Source organism: Macaca nemestrina, chromosome 16 (assembly GCF_043159975.1).
Source record: "Macaca nemestrina isolate mMacNem1 chromosome 16, mMacNem.hap1, whole genome shotgun sequence".
Taxonomy (NCBI): Eukaryota; Metazoa; Chordata; class Mammalia; order Primates; family Cercopithecidae; genus Macaca; species Macaca nemestrina.
The window spans coordinates 25,551,977-25,577,203 of record NC_092140.1 but is presented as its reverse complement, the minus strand read 5'-3'; the positions used below and the strand labels follow the sequence as shown (position 1 = coordinate 25,577,203).

The window sequence follows — 25,227 nt, the reverse complement described above, 5'->3', positions numbered from 1 at the left end:
TTCTTTGGTACAATGTGTGTTGTTGATTACATAATGTCTGTGGATGGCTCTGTTTCTAATATTCTGCCATTCTATGATTCCAGATAATGCTGTTTAAATCAATTATGATAAAGTTCAGGTGGAACATTAATGTAAACAAATCTTCAGTTTGGCAGCCAACAGAAGATATGATTCTTTCAAGACAAAAGGAGAAACCAGCATCCTTTACACAATGAATATTGACAAATTTAGTAAGCAACAAGAGGGGCTGGAGGCAACGTTGGAGGATCTGCAACATCTGTCGGTGGCATGCCTCCAATTCTTCAGTTTTCTCTCATCAGCTCCAGTCATCTTGGCCCACAGAATCTTTCCAGCTCCAGGATTAATCATGTTCATGTATCTGAGTATATTCTGACTGTGGGAAATCATAATTATATCCAAGAAACTGTCTCGTGACTTTGTATCTTGTCCAGACCCCGAATCTATGTTACCCAATGTGGATTTCTGGTTTCCAACATTGTTCCTTTATTATCATAAACCAAGGAGTGGTAACCATAAACCAAGAGCCTCCAATTTTATTCCTGTAACACTGAAGTTATTCCTTTCAAGTCTTCCCTATCATTTCTCAGAGTGTGTTTTCCCTGATTTTCTTCCTCTTCCTTTTCCCCAGCACAAGCAAATAAGTAGTTTTCTATTCTCTATTGAAAATATTGAGTACCTAAATTATGACATACATTTTAATATTCAGTTTTATATAGTATCTAACCATCACAACTCTACTGTGATATATACAGTTTGTTCTCATTAAACAGTTGAGAAATATCCTCAGTGAAATGAAGTAAATAACCCAAGACCATACTGCTATATAATGTTAGAACTTGGATATATAGATCTCCAAACTCGAATATAGATAGATAGATCTATAGATATATATATCCACTATATGTGTGTGTATATATGTGTGTATATATATAATGTATGTATGTATAACTGATTCCAAAACTGTGCTCTTGAAATATACAGTTATGAGGCAATTACCCAATCTTATTTTTTGCCCCGATTTAGACAAATTGCTTTAATTTTGATTGAGCTCTCTATGCGGCCAACACATTTCAGGTAGGCAGCCTCCATAGCTCATCTATTCCCTCAGTAGCTATGCTGCCGAAATCTTGAACTTCCAGACTTCTCCATCACAACCCAGAGCACACATACACACACAAAATGTATGCTTAGTCTCAGTCTATGTCCTATTCATGGAATGGCCTCTGAGCCATTGTTGCTACCTAGAGTCTTCTGACATATTTGAGTCTTGCACTTTGTCAGCTGGTTGACATACCACACCTCACTTCCCATGTCATTTAACATCTTCCCTTCCCAGGTAGCAAACTCCTTCTTGCTACCCCTTGCTCCTCTTATTATTAAAGAAATAAACTGAATTACTTTATAGGATTTATAGTGAAATATTTGTATTTCCTATAATGTAAATAGTGTTTACACTTTCCTTTTTTTTAAATGCTAATATTGACAATGAGTTCAAGTATTAGCCTAATCTTCTGCAGCATTTCTCATAATAATTTAGGCAGCCATTGATAATAATTTTCTGTGTCTGCAATTTCATTCGTGGTTGCAATATGATGATACTACAATTCTATTAACCTTCTTTTTCCTATATCAGCTGGAATTCTTAATTTAAAAAATATTTCTTCAATTATTTAGTTGCAGTTGTATAAGAATATTAGGATGAATGATAGAGTCCTTCCCTTTCTTTCTCAGTTTACAGAATGCATTGGTTACACAGTATTCACCAAATGTGATTAAGGAATTTTTATTACGTAAAAAATTATCATTTTTATCACTAATTAATGTCAATCAATTTTTCAGTAACTTCTACTTGTTTTGCTACTAAAATTGCCTCGTCCTAACAATAGAATCCTCTTCCAATTGTACCATGAGAATTTTTGATATGTAGTCTTTGAAATCTTTCTTAATTTTTTAGGATAATAAGTTGTTTCAGACGAATTCTGCATATTTTTGCACCCTATCTAGACTTAATCATTTATTCAGGGTCCCCTGATTTATTTTAATGTAAAACGCTATATAAGAGGCTACAGTCTGCTGACCAAGGTGGTCAGCGTTACTGGGTTCGTCATTGTTTTTAGGCTTTTTAGAATATGAGGCTTGGAATCACATATGAATATAAAAGATAAAATATTTTATGTGTATAATAATGTTTTTTATTGTCAAAGCCAAATTAACAAAATATTACCACCAATAGACGTACTCTGGATATTGAAATAGTGATATTTAGTGGTGAGTATTTTTTTCGTTTTGAACTAAACACTTTTACCCACTTCTCCAAAGTCAATCTTTAAACCATTCATTTCCAACATGGGAAAAATTATATTTCTTTTCATTTATATGACAATGTTATGATGACACATTTATAAAAATGTGAAAATGTATTAAAAATTAAAATGTTGCAGTCAGCTTTCAATGATCAGAAAGTAGCTTCTTCTTTGGTATATCCCAGCTTTGAAAATTACTGAGGAAAGTGCTAAATGATTTATTTTATTGGCAAAACTTTCTGAAAATTACACAGAAAAAAATAAACAAAATCTTTAAACAGAGTTAGTAACCAAGGAGTGTTCATGACAACCACAGTCAGTGCAATCCCTGACATGACTTTTGTCCAAGCGCAAAGGGAATAATTAAGGTGCGTATTGAATTTCGTATCAAAAAGCAGAATAGTATTTTGTGCATCAGATTGCAGCATAAGACTCGGGACCTGTAAAGACCATGCGGAACAACGGGACCATCTGTAGATGAGTGTTTGATGACATTTTTGAAGCATCTGTGATGACATAGGTCATTCACCCAGACTTCAACTATCTCACACCCTCACTGGGGTTCAGCTGAGTAACTTTGAAGCAACCCAATGAATAGCTACTATTGACATTTTCTAAAAATAAGACATGAGAAAGGAAAGTTTCAACAAACTTCTTCAATTCATTTCAACTCAATAAACATTTTTGAAGACTCACTAATGTGCACTGTCTTTGCTGCTCTATGCATCTCTCTTATCTATTAAATGTTCATACTGCTTCAGATCCCTGTCAGATCTATCCTTCATGCTGCTGATACAAGAATCTTTTTCAAACATACTCCTGGTAGGGTCACTTCTCCACCTAAAATCCCCAGGATAAAATTCAATAACTTTAGCAAGATAGAAAATGTCATTAATGATTTGTTCCCTCCATCTCCTCTCATATCTACTTATCCCCATGCCCCTGACATGCAAAGCTATTTATATGTCTTCTTGTGCTATTCTCACCTGAATCATTTGTGCAATGCTTATGTTATATTCTCTTCCTGAAATGGTCATTCTGTCTTAAATGGTCTATATAGTAGTTGGCTTTTTGATAACTCACACATTGCCTTCTACACAGAGTCTTCCATGATTTTTCGTTTGCTTAAATATCTGTGGCTTCTTTCCATTAGAATGTGAGTGATTAAAAGGCAGGAGGCTGGCTCATAGGTCTTTTTGTATAACCAACCCCCACTTCGGCAACAGTACCAGGCAAAATAAAATGTAAAAAAAAAAAAATGATGTTTTATTTAATTGCTCAAACCAACCCTACAATATATCAAACAGCTGCCATTCCATTAGAGCCCTGGGTATCTCAAAGACTTACTCAGCATCTCTGTTTCAAGGGGATGTGAAAGAGAGCATTTCTTAGTAGAAAGTTTTGTAACTATGTGAAAAGTAAACAAAGAATGTGAAGCATGAAATGGATTACATGGAGTAGCTTTGTACTTGTCAGAAAGGAGACTGATTAGCTTTCTGAATCTTCAGAGTGGCAGTTCATTATTTTATTGGTTTCTAGTATAAGCGAGATATCCAAATTTAAACACAAATAACAAAGGGATTCCATAAACAGATAAATATTATATTTGCATTGACAGTCATCATTGCCTCATGGCTTTTGAGGGTGCCAAGACATAATCCAGGCTGTCTTCCTACTCGAGCCACTGTAAAAGCACTAGACCTGGAGATGTAGGTGACTTCCAAAGTGAAATAGCTGAATGGTAGCAGAAACTGAAAACATGCCTTGGTTTCTGAACTCTTAATCCAATGTGCATTTTACTAGAGTAAGGGCTATCAAATTATAAATAATATATATCACAGTAAAACATCTGCATTAAATATTTTTAGTTTCACAATAAAAAACTTCATTATTGACCAGCATTTAATTTTAGACTCAAAATTTGTAAAAATATTAGGTTATACTTTTCTTTCTTGCATATATATTTAATATCTATTTTTAATTTTTTTCAAATTGAATTATGTTTTAGACTTTATATGAACAGCTTTATAGTTCTTTACAAGAGGTGGTCTATTTGATGGTCCAGTTAAGAAAGTTGCATTTATCTTACAGCACTGAGAAAGTTTAGTATGTTACAGACAAAATTAATGAAGGGAGAATGGAGCAACCAACTTTTTACATAAGAAAATAGGATTATTTGAAGAGAAGTAAAAAATCAAATACAAATGAGCAAAAATGTCACAATAAAGAGGATCTGAGAAGGAAGAAAATAGAAATGAGTTAGAGGCATTACGATGTTCATTACTGCTTATAAAAATTAAGTAGAAAAGCTACAAAAAGATACTGATATATATTATGTCCTGAATGTTTGTGTTCCCTCAAAGTTCATATTAAGTATAAATTAGGAACCAAAACTCATATAGGTATGGTACTAGGAGGTGAGGTCTTTTGGAGGTGAAAGAACCTCTTATGTCATTAGTGCACTTATAAAATAGGCCCAAGAAAGCTCCTTTGTTCCTTCCACCTCATGAGGACACAAGGAGAAGGCACTATCTGTGAGAAAATGGGCCCTCAGCAGACACTGCACATGCCTACACCTTGATTTTGGATTTCCCAGCTCCCTGAACGGTGAGAAATACGTTTCTGTCATTGATAAGCCCCCCAGTCATGCAGCGGATGTATTTTGTTAAAGCAGTTTGACTAGACTGCAACAACCTGGTAAAAACATAGGAAATTATTTTTATCTCTGAAGGTATTTTAAAAAATACTAATTCAATGATACGGTGGGTGTCAAGACTTGGCAGTTTCTAAAATATCAAATAATGTTAAATGTTAACACTGTGTATAAAAAGTGGTTGTAGAATCCCTGAAGGATTTTAGTAAATTTTAGATTAACCCTCATATGCCTGAAACGCAGAGATACAAACATGGTTGTAGGATGTGGGCAAAACTGTGAGACGTCTCACACATAATTCTTCGTAAGTAGACATAGGTAAAGGAAATAAGTTGACATAATAATAATATATCACATAATATAATTATAGTGATGCTTCAAACTTATAAAGATATTTGCATGATTTTATAGATTATTGGATATATGTAACATCAGAAAAAAGCCAGCAAATGCATTATCTGAGAATGTCCTTCGATGTTAATTCTTTTTTCACTGGCTATTAATATCTATATATTTGAGGGCTTTTTTCTCGACTTGTAATTATGCTATTTTTGTGATTTAATTCTATCATAAAAATGGCCTATAAAATAATATTATTCTATATTGTGTCCCATTTAGGATATGGCTGTCATGGCTCTCCGGTCCCTTCACCTCGCAAAATCATCAGTAAACTGAAAACCACTTTCACTCTTCCATTACAGAGTTTTCCCCATCTTGGAAGCATTCATACAAGATGCCATCAATTAGCAATTCTCTTCCCATGATTTCTGTGTCTGCTAGTTTGTTACAAAGGTTGCTAATTCTTCTTTGCTCCCTTCCATTTATGTTTAATAATATCACTAATGTCAAGCAATTCCTCCTAATAGGAGGATGTTTTACTCACTATACTCTGTTATGAAGTAATATAAAAAATCTTATTAATTTGAACTAATAATTTCCCTTTAGTATGTTGGAAATGACATTAAAACTAGATTTTTAAAATATTAGAGTTAATATCATATACCTCATAATTTCCTGAATTTAATTAATATGATATTGAAAGACCGAAGTACACTTTATTATTAAAAATTCCCATGGGCAAGATCTACTTCATTTTGAAGCCAGGTTCTGGGATTGAGCAGATGTTAGACGTAAAAATTCATGAATCTTCCAATGTTTAAGTTAACTTTGCAGGATAAATAAAAATAAAAAGTTTCCATTTGACTTTTTAAAGAAATATGCAACACTAAAAAATATTTTTTCCCATGTAGATATAAAAGTTACTCTATTTTTGGAGAGACAGATTCAGTACTAGTTGTATGATTATACTTTTCCTCAATTTTTATACTTATTTTTCTGCACTGAAATTAATTTAAAAAGTTTTATAAATGAGAAATTTACCAAGGCTATCATGAGAAATTTGGTCTTTTTGGAAAGAGGCGTTTGACTTTTAGTTGGAGTGATGTAGAAATTGACTGCAAGGTTGTAAACACATTTTTTTTCAAAATTTGAATGCAATAAATATGTTATAAATGAGATGCATTATCTACTACATTTAAATAAGATAATATAAGAAAAAACTAACATATCCATGCATCGTTGCTAAGAAATTTCTTCTTTTTGTATTGGACTTATAAATGCAGGCACCCTCATCTCCATATTATTGAGACATTTAAAAAATACTTACCTTTTATCTGATGTTTAATCTTTCATCTTATTCTACAAACTCAGGAATCAGCTCTATCAAGCCAGGGGTTTCTGGTTTGTTGTTTCACTACCACTTCACCAGCACCTAGAAAAGTATCAAGTGCACAACAGGAGGTCAATATATATTTGTAGAATGAATAAAAGTTAATGAATGAGTAGATACTAGTTCCAAGCAAATTAATACCCACATACAATTCAATTTTCAAAACTGTGTTTTTCCATAACAAGCATAACACCTGATTATTTCCCTAAAGTTCTAAAATCTTAAAATTCATAAAGACGCATTCGCAAGGAGACTCCAGTATTTGGTTCACTGAAGAGTTACCAATTTTCAGTTGAAAACAAGGATGAAACCACACCTATTCAGGACACAGACCATAATCAATTACAGTTCTGATACCCACCAGGACCCAGTCTGCTTTTACTAGAACCGTGAAGACCACAGTAAGCCCACTCCACTTTCCAGTACACCTGTGCTACACAGGAAGTTGCTAGTCTCCTATTTCCTCCCACAAACATTGTTTTCATGTTATTTGGTATGTCCTCAATTTCACATTTTTTTTCCTGCTGGCAACTTTCCTCTTGAAATCTCTCTGATCCCCATCCTCTGAAATCACATTTTCCATTTTAAAGGAAAGACTCTGAATCTCTTCTGGAAGAATATCTCCTTTACCAGTTTGCCTTCCAAGGACGTGGCAACCTTTAGACCCTTTGTGTAGAACAATCATCAATTTTAGAAAAATTTGCACTAGGTCATGTCAAGCAGTTGGCAGCTGTTGGATCTCTGAAATTAGTATCACTGAGGAGTGGAGATTTCATATTTTAGTTACTGTAGATTGAGTTAGAAGCACAAAAAATACTTCAAAACCATCCTTTCTCACACTATTGAGTCTTCAGTTTCAGGATTTGATCAACTGATTGTCTTTCCTTAATCGCCCTTCAGTCTGTTGCACAGTTGTTAATCACTGTCCTAGGAATTCCGTTTTCTCTTTATTGGATCGTACCTGTATCACTAGGGTCAAGTCAGGAAAAGAGAAATTACTGTAATTATTTCACTGAGAGTGACATTAATACCAGGGATTGGATTCAAAAGTGATGGAAAAGCTGAACCACCACCAGGGAAAGGTGAAGCAACCAAGCCTTCAGCAACATCTAAAAACCTCTGCCACTTTCAAAATCCTCTGTCACTTTATTTTGCTGATAAGATCATGAAAGAAGATAGTTTTATTTGTGCATGGAAACACCAGGAATAGCTAGAACCTTGTGAAAGTGGGATTAAAGCACTGTCGTATAGAAATTACAATCACAGAGACAGAAACTATCTTTTTGAATTTAGCATCACAAAGAAACAGTCTCTGTTGGACGTATCACCATAGAGAGAACAAGAGACAGAAATGTTCAGGCTTCTTGGTCTTCCTGGACACCAAATTTCTGCAAGGCTCTTCCACTGGCTGCACCTACAAGGAAGGCAGTTTTCATGGAAACCTGAAAATTGTAGATGCCTGCTATACAGAACCAATCAGGAAATGAACAAGACAGACATGTGAGAGCAAAGATGTAAATGAACAGCAAAATAGGCTGGCTAATGAATGTTTTTTTCTGCTGTTTACAGAATCTTTTGTTATTTAGTTTTTTGTATTTATTTAGTCTTAATGCATTGGTTTAAACCATCGTTTCAATATTGAACAGAAATGGCTATAATAGATACTCATATTTTACTTCTAACTTTAAAGAGGATAATTCAAACATTTCTCCTTTAATATTGAAGTAGGGTTGTTTTTGTAGATGCCCTATGTTAATTTAAATGAGTTACCTTCCATTTTTAGTACGTTGAGAATGGTTTTTATAAATAGTTCCTGAATGTTTATGTTTTAAGTGTTGTGTTTTAATTTTCCCCTTAATCTGTTATTGTGGTAAATTATATTTCTATTATTTAATCAACCTGGCATTTTTAAGGCAAATTAGATTTGTTCCTATTATACACTTTTATGTGCTACATAATTTAATACTAATTGTAATATATTTTAAATTTTTGTTCATCTTTGTTTACTGTTCTGTATGTTTTTTTACTCTTGTCAGGTATAGCATTAAGTTTAATGAATTAACAGAATGATTTGCAGAATACTCTTCATCTCTGTCATCTACTTTTCTATAGTTTTGGAATGATTTACTGAGAATTTTATAGAGTTAATCTATAAAACCATCTAGTGCTACTTCTTTTATTTACTACTACACCAATTACTTAATATTTAAATCATTATTTAGGATTTTTATTTATTCTTAATTAAATGCTGGTAAGTAATATTTTTCTAGATAGTTGTGTATTTCTGTTTATGCTTTAAATTTACTCAAAGTAATTAATAGTGTGCCCTCATTTTCTTTCTAATCACTTAGTAAGCCATTAAATCCATTTTTATTCTTAATATTTATTTTCTGTGTAACATTTGTTGTTCCTCGATAAGCCTGAAGAGGTTGATAAATGTCATTACTAATTTTAGAAAATCAATTTTTGGCTTTGGTGATCTTCTTTGTTGGCCTACTTTTCATTTTATGAATTTATTTTCTTATTATTTAGTCTACAATCATTGAGTTTATCCTTTTGTTGATTTTCTAAACTCATTAAAGTTCAACTTTCTTCGTTTGTAATTTACGCATTTAAGGCTATAATTTTTCCTTTGCGTAGAACATTTGTTGTGTCTCCCACATACTGATATGTACTATTTAATTATCTTCAGGTGTTATGGAACTTGCATATTTTCATTGTATATGGTCATGTAATTGATTTTCCTACAAAATGAAAATATTATATAATCTGCACTATCAAGTGTGATAGTCACTAGCGGCTACTGAACACTTAAAATGTGCAACTGAGGCCGGGCGCAGTGGCTCAAGCCTGTAATCCCAGCACTTTGGGAGGCCGAGACGGGCGGATCACAAGGTCAGGAGATCGAGACCATCCTGGCGAACCCGGTGAAACCCCGTCTCTACTAAAAAATACAAAAAACTAGCCGGGCGAGGTGGCGGGCGCCTGTAGTCCCAGCTACTCGGGAGGCTGAGGCAGGAGAATGGCTTGAACCTGGGAGGCGGAGCTTGCAGTGAGCTGAGATCCGGCCACTGCACTCCAGCCTGGGTGACAGAGCAAGACCCCGTCTCAAAAAAAAAAAAAAAAAAAAAAAAAAATGTGCAACTGAGAAAATGAATATTTAATTATATTTACTTTAATTAATTTAAATATAAATAGCCACCTGTCTAATGCCCACCTCATTAGACATCTGAATATAAAAAAGAAATGAAACATGAGCCGACAGAGGATAGTTACGTCATAAACATATTTTGATGCAGGAGTTGTACCATAATGGTTGTATATTTTTAAGCTGATTTATATAACCTAGCAGAGGAGCAAACCTGAATTAGCCAAAAGAGGACAGAATCACAGGAGCTATATTCTTGAGTAGACCAAATGTGAATGTGGCTATGGGATATAGTATAGAAGGGGAAGTCTTAGCATAATATAGAAGCCTAAACATTCATTCATAATAGCAGAAGATGAAGCACAGTGTGTGAGTACACATGCGTATATGATGGGAACATGTTATATTTTCAATATGTTGTTTCCTCTTCCTAATTATTCAATGATCCCTGTATTACTGGAGTTTGTCAATATTTTCAGTTAAAAACTAATTGTCATAGCCACTGTTGCAATAGCTTTGGCCAGTGTGAATAGGCATGATTCACTGTCTGAGCAATCAATCAAGAGATAAAAGTCAACCATTCTTCTGTTGACTTCTTTAGAATGAGGAAGAGTAGGCTGAAGTCCAACCAGCAATCTTCTATTTCTGATATCCTGAGAATGGAAGACAATCATCATTTGTTACATGAATATGAAGCCGTGAGAAGCGGCCATGAACTGTCTTCCTCCAGATATGTTTTAAGGTTATACTTTTTTGTGTGTTTACTAAACACAATTCTTGAAAGAGGCATAATTTAGAAGTGATGTGTTGATAGCAATGCAAACTAAAATGTGGCTGAACAAGGTAGTCAGAAAGTACTTGGGTAAGTTCCATATGTTACAAGACAGAGCTGGCATTAAGAAATAATAATAATAATGACTATTTGATTAAACTTTCATTTGATGTATATTTAAAAATGAAATACAAGATTAATGAGACTGTAAAACGAAAGAAAATGGTAGAAAATGTTTAAAACTTTATATGCAGTAATAAGTGGCTCTTATTGCTACTTTTGCCAAAGTCCTGCAAGAAGAAGATGAACTCAGATAAAGCTATGCAGGCTTGTTTGCAGTTTCTATGTTCCTTCTCTTCAGAAAAACAATATACAGATGAGGTAGGAGTACACATGATCCAGAGACCTCAGATTCCAAGTCAGTATTTTGAAAAGCAGGATACTGTTTAAAGGATTATCAGTTGCCTATCCAATATTCTCTCTCCCCACCTTCCATTGACATTGAATCACTCTGCTCTTAGGAATGAATGCCCTATGCTCAGGCACCCATGAAGATGGAGAGATGATAAATAGTAAAAGAGGAAATGAGTTATGTTTTTTGGTAAATACCTTTAAAAGAAGTTGGGACAGCTGGAGAGGTTTACTTATCTTTCCCTTTGCTGTCACTTTTTGTGTCTGGAATTCAGAAGTCACAATTAGGGGTCCTGTAGTCATATGGTGTCTGTGAGTCAAACTTGAGGAGAAAAGCCACTGGTTAAGAACAGGATAGCAGGGGCCAGGTGTGGTGGCTCACGCCTGTAATCCCAGCACTTTGGGAGGCTGAGGTGGGTGGATCAGCAGGTCAGGAGATCAAGATTATCCTGGCTAACACAGTGAAACCCCATCTCTACTGAAAATACAAAAAATTAGCCGGGCATGGTGGCGGGTGCTTGTATTCCCAGCTACTCGGGAGGCTGAGGCAGGAGAATGGCGTGAACCCGGGAGGTGGAGCTTGCAGTGAGACCAGATCGCGCCACTGCACTCCAGCCTGGGCGACAGAGCAAGATTCAGTCTCCAAAAAAAAAAAAAAAAAAAAAAAAGAATAGGATAGCAGAAAAGTAAAAAGAATATTCCTAGTTTGTTTTCACAAAATTTGTGAGTTAGAAAATAAAATGGACACCCGGGGGGGGGGGGGGCGAGAGAGAAACAAAGAGAGACAGCGAGGGAAGGAGAGAAACTATTTTTTTTTCCAGTGACAATTTGGGAAGGTACTGGATGCTAATTCCTATTTTAACTGATATAATATAATTGCCTTCTATGGCTTTTCCTTTAACAGTGAAAGAAGAAACAAACTCCAGCTGAGAGTGAGCAGGATTTTAAGGAATGAGGATTTGGAGAGAGGAGAATGTAAAATAGATTTATAGGATAATGGGAGACTAAGTAGGCTGAAATAAATAGTAGAAATGTTAAGTAACACTAAGGGCTCTCTGAGTTGTTATGATTTCAAACTGAAATTAACCAAGTTTGGATAATTTTTACCTGCTGTCCTTAACTAGAGTATATAGGGTAATGGTTTTAACTTCTTGTGGTTCTGCGAGGCAGGGAGGGACAAAAGTGTGACTCATTACTAACTGTTTACATTCTATGAGCATTACATTTTTTATATGCATCACATTTAAGCATCCTAAGAGCTATTGAGCAAACCTACGTTGCTGTCCTCTTAAGTCTGCTGTTTCTCTTGAGCTACCCTTTCCAAGTCCAATTAACTTTTGTTAATGTAACAGTATAATAAGTCAGTGTTTTACTTAAGTCTTCCCAAAGATACTGCACACACAGGACACAGAAGGTTCTCTTGGCATAATCATTTCCAATCCATTCATGTACATTTCATGCGCTATAAAATGCAGAGATAGAAATTATATATTGAAACTGCAATTTATGTTACCTTGCAAGAACAGTGAGATCTAGTTTATATTTAAATTTGGTTTGCAGGCATCAATAAAATACTTCAGTAAAAAAAACCATCTTGTCTATCAACTTGCCCTCTCTTGTTTTGTTTTGCTTGGTAATGGAGTTTCTAAGCTCTTACATTCAAATTACATCTATTTTAACTTGCATGTTATTTACCAATTCTTACATCAAGGGTAAGTGTCATAATGTTGAAATTAAAAGTGCATGTTTAAGTTTTCCCACAAAGAAAAACAACAACAAGAAAAAAACAAACAAAAAAAAACATAGTAAGAGTTCCTTTAATTCAAAGTAAAGCAGAAATTGCACTTTTTAAAAAACACGTTAGTCCACTGTGACTATAACATTTAACTAGACTGAAGACATCTTTTAAAATAAAAGCACTGCTTTTTCCGGACTTTATTGCATGAGTAAGTGATTACTACAAAAGTGAGCTCGATTGCTCTTGCATTAAGATGTAAGTAGCTGAGGAAACACAAAAAAGAAAACAGGCCAATGCAACTGTACCAGAAACAAAAAATTACATATTGGCTATACTGCTTTCTTAATTATGTGACTAATACTCAATATTTATTGATTTAATATAAGCAGACTTCTAATATAAAGAGTACTTTTGAACATGTTCCTAAAAAGTCAAGTATTGGAAAACAGCCCAAAATTATTGAATATATTTTGAAAATAATTTATCATCTCTCTATTCTTGGTTGTAAATGTTTTCTGAACAGATGATTAAAAATAAAAAAATTCGAAATATGATTTCATTTCGCTGACAGTAGGTAAGGATATAAGAATTCCTGACTGTCAGCCAAGGGGAGGAATAAAGGAGTGTCTGAAAATAGTAAGATATATGGAGCCAAAACTGCATGAAGTGAGCAATAGGAAGTAAAACTAATATCTGAGATGACATTGATTAGTAAGGTTTATTTCTAAGTGGCTTCTTATTACTTAAAATTGAAGATCAATAATTATTAATAGGTAATCATCAATTCAAATTTGCTCAGGTTTGGACTGGATTTAATGATGTATTGGGGAAATGATATTTATGCAATTATACATCTTAAGTTTAGGCTAAGTCAAAAATTTACATGAATTTTTGTAAGGAAAAGAGAGAAAAGCAGATTTGGCAATAACCCAGTTACGGTGCTGTTAAGGGAATGAATTTTAGGCATCTGTAGCATAGAAGATATTACTCAGGATTTGGAGCTCTGTATGTTAGAAAACAAACTCAGACTCAGGTTTAGGGTTGACAACATTTTCTTTTGCCATTAATGTACTTTTTAATCATCGTGTCATTTTGCCACTAACGTTAAGTGAATTTTCATGCACATACACTCACATGCCCAGACATAAACAAATTCTTATGTACATATGACTTAGTATAAATATCATTAATAATGGAAATTATGTATAACTTCATAAAAGTAAAAAAGGCAACCTCTTAACACATAGGACAATTCTGAAAACATATACCTCTAGCTTTATGAAACCTCAATTCAATTCTGCCTGCTGTTCCTTTTATACTATGGCAGGTAAAATATTTGTATAATCAAGTATAGATCAACAGATTGGCATTTGGAACCCACTAGAAAAATCGACAGATTTTAGGCTGGAATTTACTAGTTTATTTACTAGTTTTCTTGAGAGTGCTATTACATTTCAAGTATCCGTTTCCTTTTCTGCTAAAAAAATTTGAAACTCAAAAAATTTGTATAAAATGAAAGTTTGTTTGTGAAAGCATATTATGAATTACACAGCTTAATGCACCAGTTATTATTTTTCTCTAGATAATGTCTATAAAAGATAGATATCAACTTAGTAAACTTAAGAGAAACTAGTGCCAAAGCATAGGGTCTTATATTTGGCCTGGCTTTGCTACTATAGAAGATAATGGGACAAGCCTTGACTTAAATTGTTCACATATGGGTCGCAATCCCTTTGTCAGTAACATGGGTTCTGAATACCCATGGAAAATAGTGCACAAATGGTTTATACAGGTTCTGTAAACCTCCTGAAATTAGGTACAAATTATCAATTTTCTGGGGATATAAGTACACATTTCTTGAGATAATAAGAACCACGTATTTATAAATGAAGAAGTTTTTCTTATAAGAAAAAGTATTACAGAATAATGTTTCAAACATATATTTATTTAATATACACCCCCACTACCCTTCCCAGTCACTGGTTACCATCTTTCTACTCTCTACCTCCATAAATTAAATTGTTTTGATTTTTAGATCCTACAAATAAGTAAGAACATGTAATGTTTATTTTTCTGTGCCTGGCTTGTTTCTTTTAACATAATGATCTCCAGTTCCATCCATGTTATTGCAAATGGCAGGATCTCATTCTTTTTTATGGCTAAATAGCACACCATTGTGTATATGAACCAAATTTTCTTTATCCATTCATATGTTGATGGATACTTAGGTTGCTTCCAAATATTGACATAAAAAACAATGCTATAACAAATATAGGAGGGCATGCTTTTGCAGGGGTGGTACATACCCATCAATGGGATTGCTGGATCACATGATAGCTCTATTTTCAGATTTTTGAGGAACCTCTGAACTATTCTCCATAGTGGTTGTGCTAATTTACATTCCCAGCAACAGTGTACAACAGTTCCCTTTTCTCCACATTCTCACCAGTATTTGTTATTGCCTGTCTTTTGGATAAAAGTCATTTTTAACTAGGGTGAGTGGATATCTCACTGTAATTTTGATTTGCATTTTTCTGATGATCAAAAATGTTGAGCACCTTTTCATACTCCTGTTTGCCATTTGTATATCTTCTTTTGAGAAATGTCTATTTAAATATTTTCCCATTTTGAAATAGAATTATTAGATTTCTTCCTGTAGAGCTGTTTGAGCTCCTTGAAAAAATTTAAGTTATTATTAATCCCTTGTCAGATGGATAAGCTAGCAAATAGTTTCTCCCATTCTGTGTGTTGTCTCTTTACTTTGTTGTTTCTTTCCTTTGCTCTGCAGAAGCTTTTTAACTTGATGTGATCCCATTGGTCTATTTTTGTGTTGATTGCCTTTGCTTGTGGAATATTACCCAGTAAGTTTTTCTAGCACCATTTGTTGAAGAGACTTTTTCTCGGTGTATGTTCTTGGAACCATTGACAAAAATGAATTCACTGCATGTATGTGGATTTGTTTCTGGATTCTCCATTCTATTCCATTGCTCTACTTGTCTGATATGCCAATACCATGTGGTTTTGGTTACTGTAACTCTGCAGTATGATTTGAAGGCAGATAATGTGATTCTTCCACTTTTGTTCTTTTTGCTTAAGATAATATTGGTTATTATTTCTTTTCTTTTTTTTTTGTGGTCTCTCTTCCTTCTTTCCTTTTTTCCTGTCTTCCATTTAGTGAAGGAGATTTTCTCTCATAATTTGGTTTCTTGCTTTTTATTTTTTGTACATTTATTTTACGTTTTTTGGGGAGGTTACCATGAGGCTTGCAAACACTATCTTATAACTTGTTATTTTAAGCTGATAACAACTTAACACTGTCTGTATAAACGAACAAATAAGCAAATAGAAACGTAAGAAAAACTCTACAGCTTAAGTTCCCCTGCTTTATAACTTTTGTTGTTTCTGTTTGTATTTTATTGTACTGTCTGTGTCTTGAAAAGCTGTTATAGTTATTATCGTTGACTGGTTCATCTTTTAGTCTTGCTACGCAAGCTAAGTTTACACAAAGTTCTTAAAATGGTCTATTTTTTATAAAGAATAGTTTACACACCACAGTTACAGTGCTATAATAATCTTTTTTTTTTTTTTTATTTTGGAGGGGGGTGTACTTACTATTACCAGTGAGTTTTATACCTTCAGATGATTTCTTATATCTTTATTTTTTTTCCGATTGAATAACTCCCTATAGCATTTTTTGTGAGACAGGTCTGGTGTTTATGAAATCCCTCAGATATTTTTTGTTTTTTGCCTAGAAAAGCCTTTATTTCTCCTTCATTTGTGTACTTATGCCAGGTAGACTATCCCATGGTAAAAGGCTTTTTTTTTTTTTTTTTCCCGCACTTTAAATAAACCATGTCACTCTCTCCTGTCCTGTAAGATTTCTACTGAAAAGTCTGCTGCCAGATGTGTTAGAACTCCATTATGTGTTATTTGATTCTTTTCTGTTGCTGCTTTTTAGGATCCTTCCTTTATCCTTGATCTTCGGAAATTTGAATTACCAAATGCCTTGAGGTAATCTCCTTTGGGTAAATTCTGCTTTGTGTTCTATAACCTTCAACTTGGCAATTGATACATTTCTTTGGATTTGGGAGGTTCTCTGTTACTATCCCTTTGAATAAACTTTTTTTTTGAGACAGAGTCTCACTCGGTCGACGAAGCTAGAGTGCAGTGGCACCATCTTGACTCACTCCAACCTCCCTGTGCTGGGTTTAAGTAATTCTCATGCCTCAGCTTCCCAAGTAGCTGGGACTATACAAGTGTGAGCAACCACGCCCAGCAAATTTTTTTTTTTTTTTGAGACTGAGTCTCGTTCTGTTGCCCAGGCTGGAGTGCAGTGGCCCAATCTCAGCTCACTGCAAGCTCCGCCTCCCGGATTCACGCCATTCTCCTGCCTCAGCCTCCCAAGTAGGTGGAACTACAGGCACCGGCCACCACGCCTGACTAATTTTTAGTAGAGATGGGGTTTCACCGTGTTAGCCAGGATGGTCTCGATCTCCTGACGTGGTGATCCACCCAGGTCAGCTTCCCAAAGTGCTGGGATTACAGGTGTGAGTCACCGCACCCGGCCTAATTTTTGTATTTTTAGTAGAGACAGGGTTTTGCCATTTTGGCCAGGCTAGTCTCCAACTCCTGACCTCAAGGGATCTACCTGCCTCAGCCTCCCAAAGTGCTGCCTAGTCTTAAACTTTCTACCCCCATCCCTTTTTCTCTCTACTCTTTAAGGTCGATAAGTCTTAAATTTGCCATTTTGAGGCACTTTCTAGCTCCTATAGGGGTGCTTCATTCTTTTTTCTTTTGTCTCTTCTCTGTATTTTCAAATAGCCTGTCTTCAAGCTCACTGATTCTTTCTTCTGCTTGATGAATTCTGCTGTTAAGAGACTAATGCATTCTTCAGTATGTCATTTGCATTGTTCAGCTTCAGAATTCTGCTCAATTCTTTTTAATTATTTGAATCACTTTGTTAAATTGATCTGACAGAATTCTGAATTCCTTCTCTGTATTATCTTGAATTTCTTTGAGTTTCCTCAAAACAGTTATTTTGAATTTTCTGTCTGAAAGGCCACATATCTGTGTTTTTCCAGGATTTCTCCTTGTTGTCTTAGTTCATTTTATTGAGGTCATGCTTTCCTGAATGGTCCTGATACTTGTAGATGTTTGTCTTCTTCTCAGCATTGAAGAGTTAGGTGTTTATTGTAGTCCTCATAGTCTGGGCTTATTCATACCCACCCTTCTTGGGAAGACTTTCCAAATATTTAAAACTACTGGTATATTGTGACCTAAGCTGCATCTGCATCGGCTTTAGGGGTACCCAAGCCCAGTAATGCTGCTTTTTTTTTCCCCCCAGACTAGTAGAGGTACTAACGTGATGGTCTTAGACACAATCTGGAAGAATTTTCTGGATTACCAAGCAAGAAAAGCTTGTTCTCTTCCCTTATTTTCTCCCAAACAAATAAGAGTCCCTCTTTCTCTCTTTTCTGAGCCACCTGAAGCTGGAGGTAGAGTGACACAAGCATCGCTACCACCAGGACTTTGCTGAGTTAGATCTAAAGTCAGCCCAGCACTGGGTCTCATACAAGGCCTGCAGTAACCACTCCTTGGCTACCACTTATTTTTTTTGAGGAACTTCCATAGTGTTCTCCATAGCGGCTTTATTAATTTCCTTTCCAACCTACATTGTATAAGAGTTCATTTCTCTTTGTATTTTTGCTAGCATTCATGATTGCTTGTCTTTTGCATAAGTCATTTTAACTGCAGTGACATGGTATTTCAGGATAGTTTTGATTTGCATTTCTCTGATGATCAACAACGTTGAGCATTTTTTATATACTTATTAGCCATTTGTATGTCTTCTTTTGAGAAATGTCAATTCAGATCCTTTGCCCATTTTTAAAGTAGATTATTATTTTTTCCTACTGAGTTGTCTGTGCTCCTTATGTTGAGTTGTTTGAACTCATTTTGACTATTAATCCTTTGTCAGATGGATAGTTTCCAAATATTTTTTCTCATTTCATGGGTATTCTCTTTACTTTATTGGTTGTTTTCTTTGCTGTGCCAATCTTTTTAGCTTGATACGATTCCTTTGTCCATTTTTGGTTTGGTTTCTTGTGCTTTTGAGGTCTTAATCAAGAAATCTTTGCCAACAATCAATGTCTTGTAGTGCTTTCCCAATATTTTCTTCTAATATAATTTCATAGTTTTAGGTCTTGGATTTAAGTCTTTAATACATTTTGACTAGATTTTTGCATACGGTGAGAAATAAGGGTCCAGTTTCATTCTTCCGCATGTGGATATCCAATTTTCCCAGCAGCATTTATTGAAGAGATTGTCCTTTCCTCAGTGTATGTTTGTAGAGTTTGTTGAAAATGAGTTGACAGTAAATGAGTACATTTATTTCTGGGTTCTCTATTATGTTCCATTGTTCTATGTGTCTAACATTATGCCAGTCCATGCTATTTTGGTTACTATAGCATTGTAGTACAATTTGAATTCAGGCAATGTGGTGCCTCCAGCTTTGTTCTTTTTGGTCTGGATGACTTCAGCTATTGTGGGTCTTCTGTGGTTCCATATAAATTTTAGGGTTAGTTTTAAACTTCCTGACTTGGTTTCCTGCTGATATACTACGCAGCCATAAAAAAGGAGGAGTTCATGTCCTTTACAGGGACATGGATGAAGCTGGAAACCATCACTCTCAGCAAACTATCACAAGAACGGAAAACCAAACACTGCATATTCTCTCTCATGAGTGGGAGTTAAACAATGAACACATGGACACGGGGTGGGTAACATCACACACTGGGGCCTGTCGGGGTGTGAGGGGCTAGGGAGGAGTAACATTGGGAGAAATACCTAACGTAGGCGATGGATTGATGGGTGAAGCATACCACCATGGCACATGTATACCTATGTAACAAAACTGCTCATTCTGCACATGTACCCCAGAACCTAAAGTATAATAAAAAAAAAATTCTATACAACAAAGAGAACATTTAAAACTTCATCCAATTTTCTTCACAGTATAAAGCACATAAAGTCCTTCAATATGTGGAAGTCAGAAAATACAACACTTATGAGACTTCTAAATAATAAAACAATAAAACTTTTAATTCAACGAAGATGAGAATTCTTAAAAAATCTGAATAGAAAAACGTGATAAAAATTCTATCTTTTTATATAATTTTTTTCATGATAAAAGTTCTAGTTTAGATTTCTCTTTTTTGAGATGGAGTCTTGCTCTGTTGCTTAGGCTGGAGTGCAGTTGTATGATCTCAGCTCACTGCAATCTCCACCTCCCTGGTTGAAGGGATTCGCCCAGTAGCTGGGATTACAGGCGCTGACCACCCAACCTGGCTAGTTTTTGTCTTTTTAGTAGAGATGGGGTTTCACCATGTTAGCCAGGCTGGTCTCGTACTCTTGACCTTAGGTGATCTGCCTGCCTTGGCCTCTCCAAGTGTTGGGATTACAAGCATGAGCCACCGTGTCCAGTCTAGAAATTTTTATAATCTAAATATTTTGCTAAGACCAAGCACACTGATGAGAATCAAGTAATCAAAAGATAATAAGTTTAATGGTTGTAAATTTAAAACTGTTGACATAATTCTTGAAAATGGGAGAGTTGGAGGAAAGCAGTAGAAAGGCTAAGCATGCCAACTATATTATTTATTTTAAAGGAGGGAGAATCAATTTCATCTATATAAAATTCACATGTGTGTTAAAAAGATTATTACTTTTAAAATGATCATGGTTTATGTAATATTTTGTTTGTTTATTTGTTAGTTTATTTTGAGGTGGGGTCTCACACTGTCACCCCAGCTGGAGTGCTGTGGCACTATCTTGACTCACTGCCGACTCGACCTCCCAGGCTCCAGTGATTTTCCTATGCTAGCTTCTGTATCACCTAGAATCAGCGTCCAGCCAATATGAAGTTTCCACCTCTAGCTGTACTCACAAAATTAATATAACTAATTCTGGGAAAAGCAATTATGAATATTAAATTTTAATTTGCCACTATTTCAAAGACCTTTATTAACTTGTATTTTTTATTTTCAATACTGTTTTACACTAGCATTTTTTGTCCTCAAATGTGGCCCCTGAAAAACTGTAGTAGGCAGTACACCAGTAGGGACTCTGTGTGAGGGCTCTCACCCACAATTTCCCTTCCACACTACCCTAGCAGAGGTTCTCCAATAGGGCTCCTCTCCTGCAGCACACCTCTACCCGAATATCCAGGCATTTCTATACATTCTCTGAAATCTAGGTGTTAGCTAATTGGTTTTATCTAAATCGCTCGTATTCTTATGACAAGAGGTAGTTTTGCAGGCTAGAGTCAGTAACTCATCAACGTTAGGCTCCAACCTTCCCAGGGAGTCTTGGAGATAGTTGCCCTGTCTCTTTTGATTACATTTTTATTACATTTCAAATAGATAGTTCTCTCAGTTCTTAAGAAAGTTACTCCTGGGACAGAAAGATGACAAAAGGCCTTATGGTTTTCAAATGGATACATATATCCTTTTGAAATATGTCCTTTCATGACTCTATATATGAATTATTCATATATACAAAGTATACATATATTTCCCCACATTGTGGTGATGTATTCTAAAAAAATGCATCATTAGATGATTTTGTCATTGTGCAAACATCACAGAGTGTACTTACACAAATCTAGGCATTATCACCTATTGCATACCTAGGCTTATAGTATAGTTTATTTCTGCTAAGTTACAAAACTTTATAGCCATGTTACTGTACCCAATACCTTGAGCAATTGTAACACACAGTAATTATTTGTGTATCTAATATATCTAAACATAGAGAAGATACAATGAAAACATGGTACAAAACTTTAAAGTGGTATGTATGATACATACCATGAGTGGAATTGCTCTGGGTATGTGAGTAAGTGGTTAGTGAATGGGAAGGCCTAGAATATTAATGTATACTCTTGTAGACTTTATAAACGCTGCACACTCAAGGCTACATTAAATGTATTACAAATATTTTTACTGTGCGCTACTACAGACTTTATAAACACTGTGTATTTAGGCAACTATACTGAAAATATTTTTCTCTCATCAGTAATATATTAACCTTCACTTAACTTTTTATAAACTTTTGAACCTTTGACTGTTGACTCTTGTAATAACACTCTAGCTTGAAACACATTGTGCAACTGTACAAAAATTTTTATTCTGTAAACTTTTTCTTATTTTTAATTATTTTTAATTTTTCTTTAACTTTTTAAGCTTTTTTTTTTTTCTGTTAAAAACGAAGGCAAAGACAAACCCATTAGCTTAAGCCTACACAAGGTCAAGATTATCAATATCACTGTCTTCCACCTCCACATCTTGTCTCACCAGAAGCTCTTCAGGGGCAATACCACACATGGACCTGTCACCTCTTATGACAACAATGTCTTCTTCTGGAATCCCTCCTGAAAGACTTGCCTGAGGCTGTTTTACAGTCATTTTTTAATAAGTATAAGGAACACAATTTAAAATAACGAGAAGATACATAGTAAATACACAAACCAGTAACATATTATTATCAAGCATTATGTACTGTACATAATTGCATGTGCTATACTTTTATACAACTGAAAGCTCAGGTTTATTTACACCAGCATCACCACAAACATGTGAGGAATGCATTGTGCTGCAACTTTACAACAGCTCTAATGTTACTAGGTAATAGTAACTTTTCACCTTCATGTTATGGTTTCACTGTCATATCTGCAGCCTGTTGTTCACTGAGTTGTCATTATGCAGTGCGTGACTTTATACAGTTCAGAGGAGAAAATACTTTTTCAAAATGCAATTTCAAATTTTTCAAGGTAAAAATGTCTACCTGAAGAGAAGGGAACATTTCTCCCCTCCTTTCAGCAAGGAGAATTAAGCCTTTCATTCTTAACTTGTATTTTTTTACAAACTATATCATTTGTAGAAATCTTGACATCTTGTGACTCTATTAGACTTTTCCTTTACATGCTAGGGACAACTCAGATTTAATGTAGGAAGAGTAATGTAGAGATTAAAGGCTATCATGTTAATCAATGCCGAGCAAAATACAAAGCACACAGTTTTAAATTTGAGCCTTCTATTACATATCAGGATAATGTAATAAAAGTTAAAGTTATTTTATAGAAAACTTTAACAAATCTATTAATGATTTACTATGCAACAGGTGCTGTTCTAGGGAACAAAGATAGAATTGGAAACAACAACAAAAAATTCTCTCTCTTCATGAAGCTCACATTAATGTTACCTAGAAAGACAATATATTTAAAAAACAATTACATATATCACAATCTTATGCAGCAACAAATGATATACACAAAATAGCAGAGAAATCAGATCCAGTATAAGGGAATGCTAACTTAGGTAACAGAGCCAGGGAAATCTTTATTGAGAAGATTTAAAATAGAGATGCAAATTATGTGAGTGAGCAAGTCATATGAATACATGATTTGAAGATTAAAGAGGATGTGCAAGGGACATAAGACAGGGTGTATTTGACATGTCATTGCCACACAGTTAAGAGAAGAGATTAAATTGGAGAATGAATGACAGATGAGATTATATACATTTTATATGATTTCATAGTTTCAAAATTTTATTCTAATTATAATGAGAAATCAGAGGATTTTGAACGTAGCATTTACATTACTAATGACTTGAAAGGTTGACACTACTTATTTTATGAAAATAAGACTAAAAATGAAAGCAGAGGAACTAATAGAAACTCCGCTGCAACATCCTGGCAAGAAATTGATGAAGGTGGGAATAGTAAATGCGTTGAGAAATTGATAGTGTTAAGAAATTATTTTATGATTTGGGCTAAATACATTTGTCAAAGAATGAAACAGAGGACATGAAAGAAAATCACAACGTGATAAAGACTTTGTGAGTTTTGATCTGAAAAAAATGGACACAATTTAAAACTATTTATTGAGTTTGGGATGCAGCACGAATAGTAGGTTTGGAGCAAGAATCTACAGCTGGACATTCCCATACTAATTTTGAATTGACCATGAGATATATCAGGTTAGAATTATTATAATTTTCACATGGATAATTTTATATGACTTAGAAATACAATTTTTATAATCTGAAGAATTATGAAAGTTTGTCACCTTTCTTTATCTTTGAAATGGCCAAAAAGATTTCTAAATGGTAAGTAACTTTTCAGGGTCATATATATATATTTAGGGACAGACCATACCTTCTAAGACTATAACATTTACCACTACATATAATGCCTACTTACTTTTTTTGAGAAACATCAAATGTGAGGAGCGGAGATAAACTGAGGACTAAATTTAATGCTCATGTACACATTTATTGTCTTAGAAGCTTTTACTTTTATTTAGGATATGTTTTATAGCACATGAGAACATCGGATAATGAACTCCCTAATGTTTATCTCCCGATTTCAACAATTTCAACTGCTTGTTAGATACCAGATAGTTCAGTAAACACTAACATAATTTAAATATCACATGAATAGTGCTTGTTACTTATTATTTAAAGTGTAGTTTCTGAATGAGGAACTTATTTTTCCTAGGTTATAGATTTACCTGGTTGACACAGACACTAACATAGATCTGATGCAAAAAAAAAAAAAAAAAAAGAAAAAGAAAAAAAAAGTTTCCTTGGCAAGGTTTTGAAATAATGTGTCTGGCAAACATAAAGAAATATACGTATTGTGTGGTTGTAGATGGAGAGAGGAAGAGAAAGTGGAGGAGGAAGAGAAAGAAGAAAGAGGAAAATCAGGATGACATAATAGAGGAAGAAGTTTCAAAAATGTTATAAAGATTGTAGAGTTGAAATTACTGTTTATTCAAAAATGTGCCTTCCAATTTGTTTGTATATAATGAAACTTTTGAAAAATATATTGAAATTGATATATTTAGTTATTAAAATAAATTGTGAAAAAATAATTTTAAACAAATTTGGAATTTATTACAATTAATTCTTATTATATAAATAAATCATAGATACAAGTTTTCTTATTATGTACTGATGATATAAAGTGGCTTGACAAAATCTGTGTATATATAACAAATCTAAAAAGATAATTTGTGTTGTTAATAAATAAGACAAAGCTTCATCTTCTACCTTGAAAAAAACAATGTCCAAAAAATGTTAAAGAGAGCATTGAAGACTTTTGTGCTATTTTGAAAATTTATCTCCACATATTTTCTTCATTTCTATTTTCATGATGACTTTCAAATTACAATTAATATATCACATATTATGGAAAAAAATTTAAACTTTATGTAGACAATGACCTACATTTTTTTTTTATTATTATACTTTAAGTTCTAGGGTACATGTGCATAACGTGCAGGTTTGTTACATATGTACACTTGTGTCATGTTGCTGTGCTGCACCCATCAACTCGTCATTTACATCAGGTATAACTCCCAATGCAATCCCTCCCCTCTTCCCCCTCCC

At 34.3% G+C, this 25,227-nt stretch overlaps 1 long non-coding RNA gene across 3 annotated transcripts in view; it reads right to left on the bottom strand.

The window, feature by feature from the left end:
• The window catches only part of LOC105481660 (uncharacterized), a 508,229-nt gene that overhangs the window by 152,687 nt on the left and 330,315 nt on the right, over positions 1-25,227 (bottom strand). For all 3 annotated transcript variants that reach the window (XR_011614696.1, XR_011614695.1, XR_011614697.1), the window contains exon 3: positions 6,644-6,748. This is a non-coding gene — a long non-coding RNA (uncharacterized lncRNA). The remainder of the gene's footprint in view (positions 1-6,643; positions 6,749-25,227) is intronic.